Here is a 14,843-nt window from a genome sequence, read left to right as displayed (position 1 = left end):
GGGGGGCGGGGAAGCCGGCGGGGCGCACCTCGGCCTCGGCCCACCCCGCCCCCGGGGCGCCCCGGGACCGCCGCCCGCCTTGGCCGGGAGCTTTGTTCTTTTCCCTCCAACTACCTGTCTGAGCAGCGGGCCGGAGGGCGCCCAAAGGAAGGGCCGGCACTCCCGGAGGATCTGCCCGTCAGCGTCCGAGGGGCGCTCTGGGGCGCGAGAGGGGTCAGCGCCCCGTCTCCCGCCCTCCCGCCCTCCTGTCCTCCCTCTTCCCTCTCCTCTTTTGTTGCCTCCACTCTCGGACACGACGCAGCCTGGGCTGCTTCTCCCCCTCCCTCTTGGGAGTTTGCGGTGTGGACGCACAGCGAGCACAGTAAGTTGTCCCCCAGCGAAGTCGGGCGGGCGGAGCAGAGCCGCCCCCGCCGCGCGGCGCTCACCGCGGGCCGCGGGGCCGCCAGCGTCTGATGCCCTCGCGCCCCAGCCCAGCCGGGCTTTGTGACCGGCCTCCCCGGGACCGCGGCGTCTCCCCGGCACGCGGGGCAGCTAGGGCTCCGCGGAGATTAGAATGGGCTCCGGGGAGCTTCCTTGGGCAGCCCCTCTGGCTCCCACCCCGTGCGGTCATCAGCAGGCGCTGAAAGGAAAAGTATGATTCTCCAGGAATCAGGGTTAGGATCAAAGAGGGGGAGGTGGGGGGAGGGAGGATGTCCAAACTCCCTACGTCATTTTAAAAATGCGCGAGGTGGAGAGAGAAAGATCTTGTTTCCTAGCTCATCCCTGTCCTCCGAACTGTAGAGTAAACATGACAGGGCAAAGAGAATTTCAAAGTGGAATTTCCCCACGGAGTATTGAGAAAGTAAGAAAGATTTTAATTATCTATTGAAGTGAGGCAGCCAGGATTCAGGAAGAAAGCGAGAAAAGAGCGGAGGAAACAAGTGCTGTCTGAACTTTGGGGTGCCGACAGAAATCTTGTGACGGTGGTGTGCAGTGGGTGTTGTCTGTGCTGAGTTTTGCTGTCTAAGGATCCACTGAAACCCACACAGGAGGGCTTTGCTGGCCACAGTTCCAGTTACAAGATTGTTCCTCCTTAATACACACATCCTTCACTTGTCTTTAAAACACAAGCATGCACTTTTCAAAAAGAACAGTAAGGACAAAAACATTTGCAGGTCCAGTGATGTAACTGTGGGCCATGTTGTATGAGGTGGAGATGGAGATGGTGAGGAGATGGGAAGGCATGAAGGAGAAATGTTTCCTAAAAGGAAACCCTGCACCTGCCTGTTGGAAAGGTGACCTCTGTCACCCTTTTCAAGCGGATAACGAATCTGGATGAGGATCAGGGTGTTCAGAACCCATCTTTTTCCACCTTTCTATTGCTGCCCAGATTATAATTGCTAGGAAACCAGCCATATAAAGGGAAAGTTTTAAATTCCACATTGGATTGTTTCCTTTTAAAGAAATCACTGCAAAGGAGAAATAACTAGGTCTAGCTGTAATCCGTAAAGGTTTTTTGGCTCTAAGCTTCCAGATTTCTCGAATCTCAATAATAATCTGGTGTTTTGTACAGAAACCAGATCTGAGATCTCATTTCATTACACAGCTGGCTGCCAGGGACCATGGGTGGCACCTCCCCTCCTCTGTGGGCCTCTGTTTGCCGATCTGTACAAAGATAATAATATTGCAGAACTTCCTTAGGATTTTAGAGAGATTAAGTCATTAACAGTTTCTAATTTCTGCATAAATTATAGTTATCGTTTGCACATTTAAAACTCACTTGAGGGATCTGGAGAAGAAAAGAATCCTTTTCTAGACAAAGAGGACTTGGACATAGCTAGGTTTTTTGTTTGTTTGTTTGTTTGTTTGTTTGTTTTTATGTTGATGACTACAATAAGATTCAAGGTTTATTACCAGAGGTGTCCTTCCAAAATGAGCGCTCTGAAACTCTGAACTATTTAACCTGAGCGTTACCACCTTCAATAATTTTCTCTGTTTTTAGCTTAGGGTATCAGAGGAAATCAGATCCGTCTGTTTCCAGCAGAGTCCTTTATCCTCTCTGTAATAATACAGTTTCAACATATATTTCTAGGGGTTTCTGAGTAATAGAGTTATTTTATTTGAACCCTCTCACCGACTTATTTTCCTTCTGATTTCACTGGCCATTTCAGTTGGGATGATTTCTGGGATTGTGGGATACTGAGTCCCTGCTAAGGGCTAAAGGGCTAAGACTACCTAATCGTGATCATTCATTAGTGTCTTGAGAACTCGGAGCTCAGGACAACATTTGGAACATGTTGTAGCAGGAGAGCAATGAAGGCGTTAGGGGAAAAAAAAAGAGGAAAAGATGAGCTTCATTTGGTTGGATTAAACTGTGACCTGACACTTTTCATTTGCTCTTTCTTAAAAACAATCCTTATGTCATTTTTTTTCAGTTTCATAATTTATTCACAACCCATTTGCTTCCCCTGATCATTTCATTAACACGGTCCGGCTCCCCAGCCTGGGCTGTCAGCACTGCCAAGGGGGAGCCCGGTGGCCGGCAGCCAGGGGTCCCCCCAGGTTCCTCAGGTCTCCAGGAGCCTGAAGGGGGAAAGGGTTGGCTTGTCTCAACAGCTCAGCAATGACGTCCTCTCCGCAAGCCCCACTCTCACAGACTGCTTGGTCCCCAAACAGAGGAGGTTTAGTTTAGTGGGTTCTGGAGCAAGTTTGTATCCTTCACTAACTAGCTACTTCATTTAACTAAGTGAATGACTTAATCTTGCCTGCCTCCTGTTTCCTTATCTGTAACTGAGACAGCGACACTAATCCCTACCTCACGGCATTTTTGTGAGGATAAACAAAGTTCCTGTAAACTAATGCCGAGCACATGGTAAACACTTATTAAATTTAGCTTTCAATCTTGTTAGTCGTAAGGTCCTCTCCCAGCTTGTTTTACTCACTCTCCCATTCTGTTCCTATTCATCAGGATCCACTTGGGACTGTACCCGCACTTAATCTGTCTGGAATGGGGTCATGGAATCAGCTGCCTTGATTGAGCTGTGCTGCCTGTCTGTGGGGCAGAGGCCCAGTGCTTCTCACCAAAGCCCCACTGCCCAGGAGGATGAGAACACTCTCTCCATTGCTGCTCTCCTGACTGTGTGGCTGGCCAGGGCCCTTTCATTTCACTCTGCCGGAGAACCCAGCTATCAAACTCATGTCACTTTGCAGTCAAATTTGAAGTCTGTGAAAACACAACCAAGAGAACATTCTTCAGCCTGAAGGGTTGAGGCTCTCACCGAAAGGACTCTCAAGCTGATTTCTGGCATCTCGACAACAGAAGAAGGAACCTGTTTATCCCAAGGTTGAACACAGAACATAAAATTCCTCTTCTTTTCTCATGGCTTCGTACTCTGCCAGGATGAGCAACGTGACAGGAAAAAGCAGGACCCCCCCCCAAAAAAAGCAATAAACTAGGCAATAGATTTCACAAATAAAAATATTGCATGGAGCATAAACCTAAAAACGATTTGTTGTTGATGGGAAATTAAGATTTAACTGGGCCTCCCATCCTTTATCTGCAACTCCAACACAACATCCCTTGGTAGCCTCACAGATGTTTTCGTGGCACATGTAAGGGATGAGAGAGTCTGAAAGAAAATGGGAGCTGCAACAGTACATTACAGCCTTACTGGATTTCTTTTGGAACAGGAGAGGCAGAAAGACATGAGCAGAGCCTAGATGGAGCAAGAGCACTTGGAAGTGCAAGGGCAGCTTTTCTATAGCCAGGCAGCTCTTGGCCTTGGGTTTTCTCACAGTTCCAAGTTCCATGTTCCTGTTTCTAGCCCTTGCCCGTGGAAGCCCGCCCTGCAGGAGGGATGGGCACTCACCTCCAGCTCCACTCCCGGGGCCCGTGGGGGAACATCTGAGACACAGAACTCGGCAGCACTTTCAAGAACTTCAGCTTGGAAGGTAGTAAATTCATGCTAGCGTCAAGGTCATGATCAAGCCCTTTCTTATGTTTCTGAATGGTGTCAAAGAGTTCAAGCCCAGAAGCTTTCACTACAGAGGAAGGGAAATGAGGAAGAGTCTACAGCACACTCCTTAGAGCCGGTCAAATGGGGGCCTCTCCCTCCGTCCTGGAGAGATGACGTGTGGCGAGAGCAGACTGCACTCCGCTTTCAGCCTCCATCATTCTCAACATTACAGATCACCGGGCTCCATCAAAAATATAACAAAAACAAATCACCATGCTCTCGATTAGAGACCAACCAGGGTTGTTTTCTCTAATAAGTGAGTTCATTTTTGTACATTCCATTTTCCCCTACCAGCCTGCGTTTTCTACCATTTTCCATGTACCCTATCAAAGCTAGATGGTATGTCTTATAAAGTAATTGAGGTCTCAGATGAGAAACTGGGGTGCGTTGGCAGGCCTGAGAGCAGATCAAAGCTGAGCTAGGAAAGGGGTTGGCAGAGAGGGCTCCATCGGTGGAATAGCCCCAGACAGCCGACGGCTAAATTTGCCCTCCATTCCCCAAAGGTATCCTAAATGTCCACACTCAGGTCCCTCCTGTTATTTCTTATCATCTACAAGCACTATGGAGAGATGGACTGGTCCTACTGAGAGCTAATAGGAGCTCACATGTCTGATCTTCTTTCAGAATTAATTGTGCTGTGAGCTGCTGCGGGTACCCAGCAGGAAAGAAGAAACAGACAAGAAAGTGGTTTTCAAAAATAAAGAAACATTAGAGTTCAAGATCGGTGCTAGGGTGACATGTCTCTGACTCATCCACAAAGCAATTTCTGAAACACCTGTTGTGTGCCCAGCTCTTGGATTCCTGCATTTATTCACTTAACAGGTATTTCTTGAGCACCTACTATGTTTAGCTACCATTCTAGGCACAGGGGATAGAGTGGGGAACAGTGTGAACAGAGTTCCTCTCTCTTAGAGGGGGGTGGACAAAAAATGAGCAAATAAGCACACAAGGGAGACAATTTCAAAACTTGACGAGTGTTACAAAGATATTCAAAGTGGGCTCTGTGACTGGTCAGAAGGAGCTGGAAGAGGGTCATTTAGACTGGGTCTCCAGGGAAGGGTCACCACGGAGGAACATGTACACTGAGGAGCTGAAAAAAAAGCTGACCATTTGAAAGTAAGGATGTGGCCTTACTCACCTATAATTCAGTTAGATTTCATCCAGAAATCATCAGTGAGCAACGCCAGGCAAGAGAAAGTAAATCTCTAATGCTAGAGGACTTTAGAAGAAAATGATAACTGAGAAAAAAAAAAAAAAAAAACAACGAGTTAAGGAACACTTAATGGATGCGGAACCTACCCTGGACCTGGAAGAGATTTGGATTAAGTGGCTATGTGGAATGAAGGTATGGAGCTGGGCAGGTGAGCAGTAATGGACATGACCTCCCCAGGAGTAGGGGCTGAGAATGCTATTGGTGGACCTACCAAGACGCTTTCAACTGGAGGGGACCTTCAGGTACTCTGGGCTCTTTCTCCTCAAGGTGTGGTCTGTGGACCAGTAGCAGCATCACCTGGAAGCTTGCTAGAAATGCAAAATCTGGGTCTCCATCCCAAACCTGCTGAATCAGAATCTGCCTTTTAACCAGAGGACCTGTGTGCACAGCAAAGTCCGTGAAACCCTGCGCTAGTCCGGACTCCCACTTTAGGGACGAGGGACCAGAATCTACCCCATCTCCATCTTGGTGTGGATGTGAGTCTGCATGTGTGACACACGGAGAAGTCTGCTTTTAACTGTTAGTTTCAGTAATGAACCCAGAGGTGTATGACATCTGTGGTCAAATATGTACTTCTTACATAGGGCAGCTAGCCTGGTCTTTGGCTCAAATAGAAGAGGCAAGTTAAAACCTGGTCACTTTGCAGGTTTATGCATTTATTGAAAAAAAAAAACAGTCTGTTGGATTTGAGTCCTGCATCCAGCTTTCTAAAAGATCAAATAACTCTGTTCTTGGATTGCCCTTTGGATTAAGACCACTTATACTCCAGTAACTTGGCCCCTTCTAGCCATGTGATACTGAGCAAGTGACTAAGCGTCTGGATGTAGGGTGATTTAGGGTGATTTAGGACCCCTCTCTTTTAAGATTGTTGTGAGGAAGAAATGAGATCATCGGTGGCAGGTTGGAGGATTAGTTGTGGAGAAAAGGCGCCCTGGTCCCCCATTCCCTCTGCCACCCCTAAATAAACATATAGTAGCAACAACTGAGTCCTTCCTATGTTAGTGTTCCTCATCATACCATACTGTCCCTAACCACGTGCCATAGAGAAATCTCGGAGCCACCACCATAGGTGTTTCTTGGGGTATAGGCAGCGAGGGCGGCAGAGTGGTATTCAGATGGGAGTGGTTGTGGTCACGATGGTGAATAGTGATGGAACCCTCATCACGGTTGGGTACTGGAGATGCAGCGGAGGGTAATGGCTACCTATGAAGTTCTGGTCAGATCCAAAAGGCAGGGAGATGTTCCTCAAATAGCTTTGTGGTTGCACCTGAGTCCCTGGCAGGTGGCAGTGGCTCTCTGGCCTCTACTCTGTCACCCCCTAATGTTCGGAGCTTCAGCACCCCTAGGGTAATTATGTTTTGAAGTTAGCTTGGGTTTCCTCAGTCTCCCAACTGTGCCACCTTGACCATCACGTGAGTCCCACAATTTGCTCCACTATTAGGAGGTGGTGGGCCTCCCTGAGCGCCCCAATGTTTTAGCATCCCCACTGCTGAGTTATTGAACAGGGAATCTTTATGTTTGGGACTCAAGACCATCAGGAGCCAAAGGGCCATATGGAAAATTATATTACATTTTTAAAAAATATTTTATTTTATTTATTTGACAGAGGGAGAGAGATCACAAGTAGGCAGAGAGGCAGGCGGAAGCAAGCTCCCTGCCGAGCAGAGAGCCCAATGTGGGGCTCGATCCCAGGACCCTGAGATCGTGACCCAAGCTGAAGGCAGTGGCTTAACCCACTGAGCCACCCAGGTGCCCCAAAATTACAGTTTTTTAAAAAATATATTTTATTTATTTATTTGACAGAGAGAGAGAGAGCAGAAACAGGAGGAGTGGGAGAGAGAAAAGCAGGCTTCCTGCTGAGCAGAGAGTCTGATATGGGGCTCCATCCCAGGACCTGGAATCATGACCTGAACCGAAGGCAGACACTTAACTACTGAGCCACCCAGGTGCCCCAAATTTCACAGTTGAAGTGGGTGCCAACCAGTTACTCTTTTATTGCACACACCCTCCACGTGACCTCATAGTACCACCTACAATGCATTTTTATCCTTTGAAGGTATAAAGAGTCATAGCAAAAATAGAAAATTGAATCGCCCAAATTACCATCACAAAGCATATATATATGTCTAATACAGAAAACCAATAAATCAGCACTGATGGCATAGTTGTACCCAATGAAACACTTCTGATCCTGTGAGAACCACAAAAGATAAGTTAAATGATTAAAATGGGCTCAAAGTAATATTGATAGAAATTTTCTTCCTGAAGAATGAAAGTCAAACCACAATTTTTACACTAAATTTAGTTCTGAATTTCTATGACATCCAACCGATAACAATCTAAGTGGGCTTCTTTAGACTAAAGAAGATTGAAGGACCTTTGCCTCAGAAAAAAGTCACAAATATTTTTCTGTCAAGAGAGATGCCAACATCACTTCTTGACAGGCGAAATAAAGTGATTACACAGCTTTCTATAGAGGTAAAGTATTGGTATGGTATTTTGGAAAATGATATGTAGAAAAAGCAGAGATAATATTTCAGAAGATACCTGGTTTTTATTATTCTCCAAAACCACTTCCTCCAAAGATCAGGGTTTGGCTACAGAAAGGTCTGTGGCATTCTGAGTATTTACAGCAAATCTTGAGAGCTTAATGTATTCATCTCACAAAAGCGAGGAAGCTGTGTCACACATTGCCTTCAAATTCCTCCCAATCACTTATAACTTCTGCCTTTGATGACATTAATATTAATGAAATGATAGAAGATTTTGATACCAATCAGTGCTCCAGCTCCATTTTCTCCCCCCACCCCGCCCCAGGAAACGATGTTTCCCCCATTTACAGAGATAAATATATTATGATCAAGACTGAGAATCTGCGACCCAAGGGAGGGGAATTAGAAGAGACAGTAATTTGCAGCCACCGCTGTAAGAGCTTGCATATTAGAACATAGAGCTAATGGCTTACTTGAGAAGTCTTTGAACTCAGAGACTGCCGTTTCCCCCTTGTAAGCAGCGAAGGGATTTCTGCAGGAGTGTCTGCTTACAGCTGAGCGCACCTGGTGGGGGTAGTGGTCAGGGCAGGGTCAGGAGTCCAGCTTCTCAGCTGGGAGGAAGTTAAAGGCTCTAAGCCTTCATCAGTGGAACCAGCTCTTTGATTACCTGGGCCCGTCTCCACTGGCCTGCAGAGACATCAAAAGTCACTGTCGTCTCCTAACCCGGAGCAAAATGGTTTCTAAACCACCTCGAAATGGTCATTTTCATACCCTGTTCCTGGGTGATACTTTGCCTCCCAAGGTGAGGTGGAGACTGAAAATGTCCTATTTATACAAAGGATGTAGAAAGTCAACTAGATAATTTGATTCCCTCTTTGCATTTGCAGCCATAAAAATCTCAAGGGCATATTGCATAACCTCTTGGACACGATACATATTAATGCACTATTTAAATGATGCATAATGTTGAATAGTTGGTATTGAATGAGATATGAAGAAAGTACTAGATGGCTTTTAAAGATTCCTTCCTGTCTTCCATTCCCTTATATTCTTGCTTAAAGCTGTGGAAGCTGGAGATAGGTCCTTTATGTAATGTCAGTCAGGCACTGCACTTTCTGCTTTTCTGTGTGACTGGAAAGATTGGTTTGTACAAAACACAGTAGAACTTCCAATGTCCTGAAACATTTAGAAGCTGTTGAGTTTGGCTTTATACAGCTCTGGATTTGGCCCTCACTTGGATTAGTGATTCTCAAACTTCTTAAGGAGGTGGGATACTTGAAAATCTCAAGAGTTCTTCTTGGGAACATTTTGAGATACTGAACTTGAAATAAATGCATGATTTGGTATTGAATCACAAATTATCTGACATAGATTCCCATGCAGAAATAGAGTAAGCCACAAATATTTTAAGGAATATGGAAGGAAACCTTTAGGATGTGATCACATCCTAAACATTGGAAAAAAGCACAGTCATTTACTTGAGCCAGGGGACAACTTGACCTAGTTATGGAACACCAGTATTCTTCAAGAATATACTTTGAAAAGATGGTCTTAGCTATCTTGATGGTTAGATAACCAAGGATCTTTGTCTTTGGTAATTTGGTGGTCTTGGGGGGTGGGTGTCGGTTTGTTTGGTTTTTGGTTTTTGTTTGCTTTTGCCACTTAACATATTGACCTTCAGGATCACACAGCAGACACCTACCTGCTTTCTTATATTCTCTCTGTTCTGGCTTCTTTCAGCAAAGCTGCTTTTCAGGTTTCTCTAGCTCATTAACTACCTCGTTTCTCTGGACAATACCCCAGAGGTATTAGTTGGCACTTTTCCCCAGTCGAACCTCATATTTTTCGCCTAGCACATTTTCTGTATCCAGACAGATCTTTTGCTGTTGGTCTGTGTCCTTATGGGTGTCTAGAATACTTCCTTCATTTGTCTCACCACTAGTTAGGGTACTGTTTACTCCCTTCTCCCGATCATTAGTGAGCTCACAGAAGGTTCTGGATCATCAGGGGAATTTCGCCTCTGGTTATTTGTATTCAGAACCTCCCTATCCTCAGAGGGATAACTACCTAGAGACCTATATTGTTTTAACACGGAGCAAGAGTTCAACCCTCTTTCAGTCTGTTTTTGAAGAAACGTTTCATGAAGTATTTCTATATGTAAATCAGGTGATGAACTCACGTGGCATTCAAACACTCCTCTGCATTTCCTTCTCAGGTGTTGTATCAGAAGTGTGGATTCTATAGATTATTTAATAACTTCTCATCATAGCATCTCTGTACAGGGTTAATGTTCATGGACTAGCTGTTTGCAAAATTTTCTTGGTGGTTTTCTGGGTGGGTCCTTCTTCCATACTCATTCTCCTAGGACTTCCAGGCAAAAGGACTGTAAGCCCTGTGCCTCTGGAGGGCAGCTCTTCCTCTTCCTCTTCCTCTGCCAGAAGCCTTTCCTCCTCTGGACATCCTCTCTGGGCTTTCCTGGCCATCGGCTCCGCAGGGCTCAGGGACGCCATCCGCCTTCTCTAAGTTGCCACCGTCATCCTTCTTCTCTTCTCCTTGGGATATTGCTGTCCCCAAATTCATGCTCACAGGGGGATGTTTCTCCCTATTACACTTCTCCCTCCAAGCAAACGCTCCGTTATTTTTTTTAGAGTTTTGCTGTCAATCACAAGGCCCGATAGCCAGCCCAATATAAATAATACCCCTGAGGAATTGACAGGGATTCCAGGATCCTACAAGCTGGCGAGATTGTAAATGGAAGTCCCATCGGTTTTGTCACAGGTTATTTTATTTCCGCGAGTGTGGCTCTCCCCTCCTCCCCTCCTGCCAGTGAGACGGCACTGATCTGTTCTTCATCAGGGGCCTTTCCCCAGCACTATAGACCTGACAGTTCAGGAGGAAACCTCTGTCACAGGCAGGTCTAAACACTATGGGTCATTTACATCTCAAAGGCCTTCTGGATTGGAAAGGTGGCCTGACTTCTGCCTGGAACTCTAACTCCGCCCCTACCCCCCATCATCCCGCTTCCCAGTCTGGCTCATTAATTATGGTAACTGGAGCCACCATTCTATCAGCTATTTTAAGATCCCAGGAAAATTGTCCCTTCATTTGTCCAGAAAGTAAGCTCAATGAGAGCAGCTACTTGGTTTTGTTCCCTGCTGCATCCCAAACACCAAAGAAAGTGACTGGTGAGTACCTGTCATGCATTGTCCATGTACAAGACAGTGAATGGATTTGTGGACAAAAGGGAGGTATACAGAAATTAATTAGAAATACTAGACAGCCTCCCATTAATCATGAAGCCTACATAAGCAGAAGAATTGGAAGGAGGTTCTAACATTTAAATAAATGTAGTAACACCATTTTTCTGGATATAATGACAAAGATTTGTTTTGCAAAGATGCTAATTATTTTTTTAAGCTCAATTTAATTTCAATAAAAATCTAACTGGGGTTTTCTTTTTACCATATGAACATTATTCTAGAGCTTTACCCAAGAGACAGGAAAATCTATTTCCACATAAAACTTGTACATGAACATTTATAGCAGCATTACTCATAATGGCTAAAAAGTGGAAACAACCCAATGTCCATCAGCTTGTGAATGGATAACCAGAATGTGCATCCATACAAGGAAATACTATTGAACAGTAAAAAGGAATGAAGAGGGGTGCCTGAGTGGCTCAGCTGGTTAAGCATCCGACTCTTGGTTTCAGCTTAGGTCATGATCTCAGGGTCTTGAGATGAAGCCCACCTCAGGCTCCATGCACAGAGGGGGGCCTGCTTGAGATTCTCTTTCTCTCTGCCTCTGCCCCTTCCCCTACCTCAAACACCTAAACGAATCTTTGGGAAAAAAAAAAAAAAAAAAAGGAATGAAGAGCTGACATGCTACAATGTGGACAATCTTGAAAACATTATACTCAGTGAAAGAAACCAGGTGCAGGAAATCACATATTTGAATCTATCACTCAAATTGTATGAAAAGTCTAGAGAAAATAAATCTACAGAACCAGGAAGTAGAGTTAGTTGTCTGGTGTTGGGGTGGGATTGGGGAGTGATTATAAAAGGGCACAAGGTTTCTTTTTAGGGTAATAAAAATGTCCTAAAATGAAACTGTGGTTATGGTTGTACAACTCTGTAAATATACTATAAAAAACACCGAATAAATAGTATACAAAAAAGGGATGAATTGGGGCACCTGGGTGGCTCAGTGGGTTAAGCCTCTGCCTTTGGCTCAGGTCATGATCTCAGAGTCCTGGGATCAAGCCTGCATCAGGCTCTCTGCTCAGCAGGGAGCCTGCTTCCCCTCGCCCCTCTCTGCCAGCCTCTCTGCCTACTTGTGATCTCTCTCTCTCTCTGTGAAATAAATAAAATCTTTTAAAAAAAGGGATGAATTATATATTATGTAAATTATATCTCCATAAAGCAAAATAGAACACTCCAAAGTATTTAGGTAAGCATAAGGAGGTATGGGGAGCCAAAGCACTTCTGACCAAAATGTGGTGACAAGACAAAAATCATTTCTCTTGAGAAACTCTTAGAAGGGGAATTTCTGGATTAAAGTGTATAAACTCTTAGAAGGGGAATTTCTGGATTAAAGTGCAGGAATAATAATAATTGAATAAACTAAATATTTATGTGTTTATATTGAGAATAAACAAATAAACCTGGATCAGAATTTCACACCTTAAATAAGATATAACCTAAAATATGTTTGATTTTAAAGTAAAATCCAAAATTATAAAATGTTTAGGGGAAAACTCTTTGGGAGAGATTTGGACATGGTGAAGAGTTTCTGCATAAGCATAATCCATACCAAAAAAAAGAAAAGATCAATGAACTTGACCTTGTCAAAATTAATTTTCTTTCTCTGTAGAAAACTGAATCAATAAGAGAATAAAAAGAGAAGCTATTATAAGCCGGAAGAAAATATCTGTAAATCATATGTCCTGATAAGACTCACATCTATGATACATAAAGAGCACTTCATTCTCAACAGTTTAAGAAAGCACAAACAATCCAATCAGAAAATGGGCAACAGGCATGAATAGACATTTCACTAAAGAGTATGTATGGATGACAAATAAGCCTATGAAAAGATATTCAACATCACTAGCCATTAGGAAAATGCAAATGAAGTTTGTGATGAGTTTCCACTACATTTCTCCTAAAAGAGCTGAAATTTAAAAAAAAAAAATAGTCAATACCAAGTGCCTATGATGTTGAGGAGAAACAGGGTCTCTCATGCATTGCAGCTGGGTATGTAAATGATATAATCACTTAAGAGTAATTTAGCTGCTTTTAAGAAAAATTAACATACCCTTGTTATATGACCTAGCATTCACATGTTTGGGCATTTATCCTGAAGAACTGAAAACTTATATCAACACAAAATTGCGTACACATTTGTTTATAGCAGCTTTACACATAATGGCCAAATTTTGGAAACAATCAAAATGTCCCTCAATAAGTGAATAGTTAAGCTCTGCTACCTCCCTACTGAGGAAACCCACTCAACAATAAAAAAGAACAAATTATTGATAGATGCTATAACTTGAATGATTCTTATGTTGATTGGGCTGAATGGGGAAAAAAAAGCCAGTCTGAAAGGGTTCATATGGTATAATTCCATTTCTATAAAATTCTCTAAATACCAAAATTATAGAAATGGAGAACAGATTACTGGTTTTCAGAAGCCAGAGATGTTGGTCAAGGGTCGGCCAGTGGGGAAGGAGGGAGCTGGGGATAACCACAAAGTAGTAGAACATGGGAGATCTTTGTGGTGATAGAATAGCTTTTTAACCTGATTGTAGCAGTTGATTACTGGAATCTGTATATCCGTGGTGGTTATAGACATCTACGCATGTGATAAAATGGCATGGAATTACACACGCATGTCATACCAATGTCAGTTTCCTGGTTTTGATCTTGTACTATAATCATGTAAGATGTAACCACAAGGAAACCATGGGAGAAAGGTACGTGGAACCTCACTGTGCTACCTTTGAATCTTGTGACTCTGTAACTGTTTAAAAAGAAAAAGTTAAAAAATTAGTAAAGAAATAATAACTATGCAGACCCAAATATATTATAAAGTTACAATAATGAGTAAATTATTAAAGTTCTAATAATTAAAAGAAAATAAAAATGAAATATATGCATGCACATAGATGGGTAAAACAATGAAAGACATTTTATATATATCCAAGCTGATACTTCTTGTTAGCAGGTCAAGATTTTTAACAAATCCTGTCAAGTTCGCTATTCAGTTAAATAAAAGTTAGGTTCCTGCTTCACAACATTCAGAATGAATTCCAGGTGGATTAAAGATTCAAAAGTAAAAAAAATTAGACTGTTAAAAAATAAAGAAAATGTGAGTGAATATGTATTGGATCCCAGGATAGTAAGAATCTTTCCAATCAGGAATCAAAGACCAAAATCATAAGGAAAAAAGTTGATACTTTGCACTTAAAAATACTATTTTAGTTAATGAATATCAAAAAGAAAATTAAACAATAAAGATAAAACAAGGAATAATTTTTCAATGTAGGCACCAAAGAGTATATAATATATAAAAATATGTCCAATACCTTAAAAAAAAATTAACTGGAAACAATGGATAAAAGGGAAAAAAACAAGGCAATTCATAAGATAAGAAATTCAAATGGCAAATAGGCAAAAATCAATGAATTTCACCAATAATGAGAAAGTAAACTTGTGAACAACAATTGCATTTTGATACAGTTATTCGCCTCCTAATATGAAAAAGGAACCAACACACCCTTCTTTCTAAAACATAATATTCACTGTTGCTCAGAAATAGGAAAACATAGTTGCCACGTAATATAAGTTTTAAAATCTGCCTACTCTTTGAGCAATTCCACCATTAGGGATTTAACCTACTGCTAATGATAATGATGACAAAAAACTAACAACAATAGATAATAAACATAGCACTTAGTTCATGCCAGCCATTTTTCTAAGCACCACGCAGGTATTAACTCATAATTGTCACAACAGTTCCGAGGTAGGTTTTGCGATTGAGAAAACTGAGGTATATAAAGGTTAAGTCATTTCCTCAAGGTCACAGAGCTAATGATTATTAAAGCTAGGATTTGAACCCAGGAATCAAGCCTCAGAGACTATG

This window comes from Mustela nigripes, chromosome 8, assembly GCF_022355385.1.
Source record: "Mustela nigripes isolate SB6536 chromosome 8, MUSNIG.SB6536, whole genome shotgun sequence".
NCBI classification, from domain to species: Eukaryota; Metazoa; Chordata; class Mammalia; order Carnivora; family Mustelidae; genus Mustela; species Mustela nigripes.
This window is presented reverse-complemented; position numbering follows the sequence as displayed.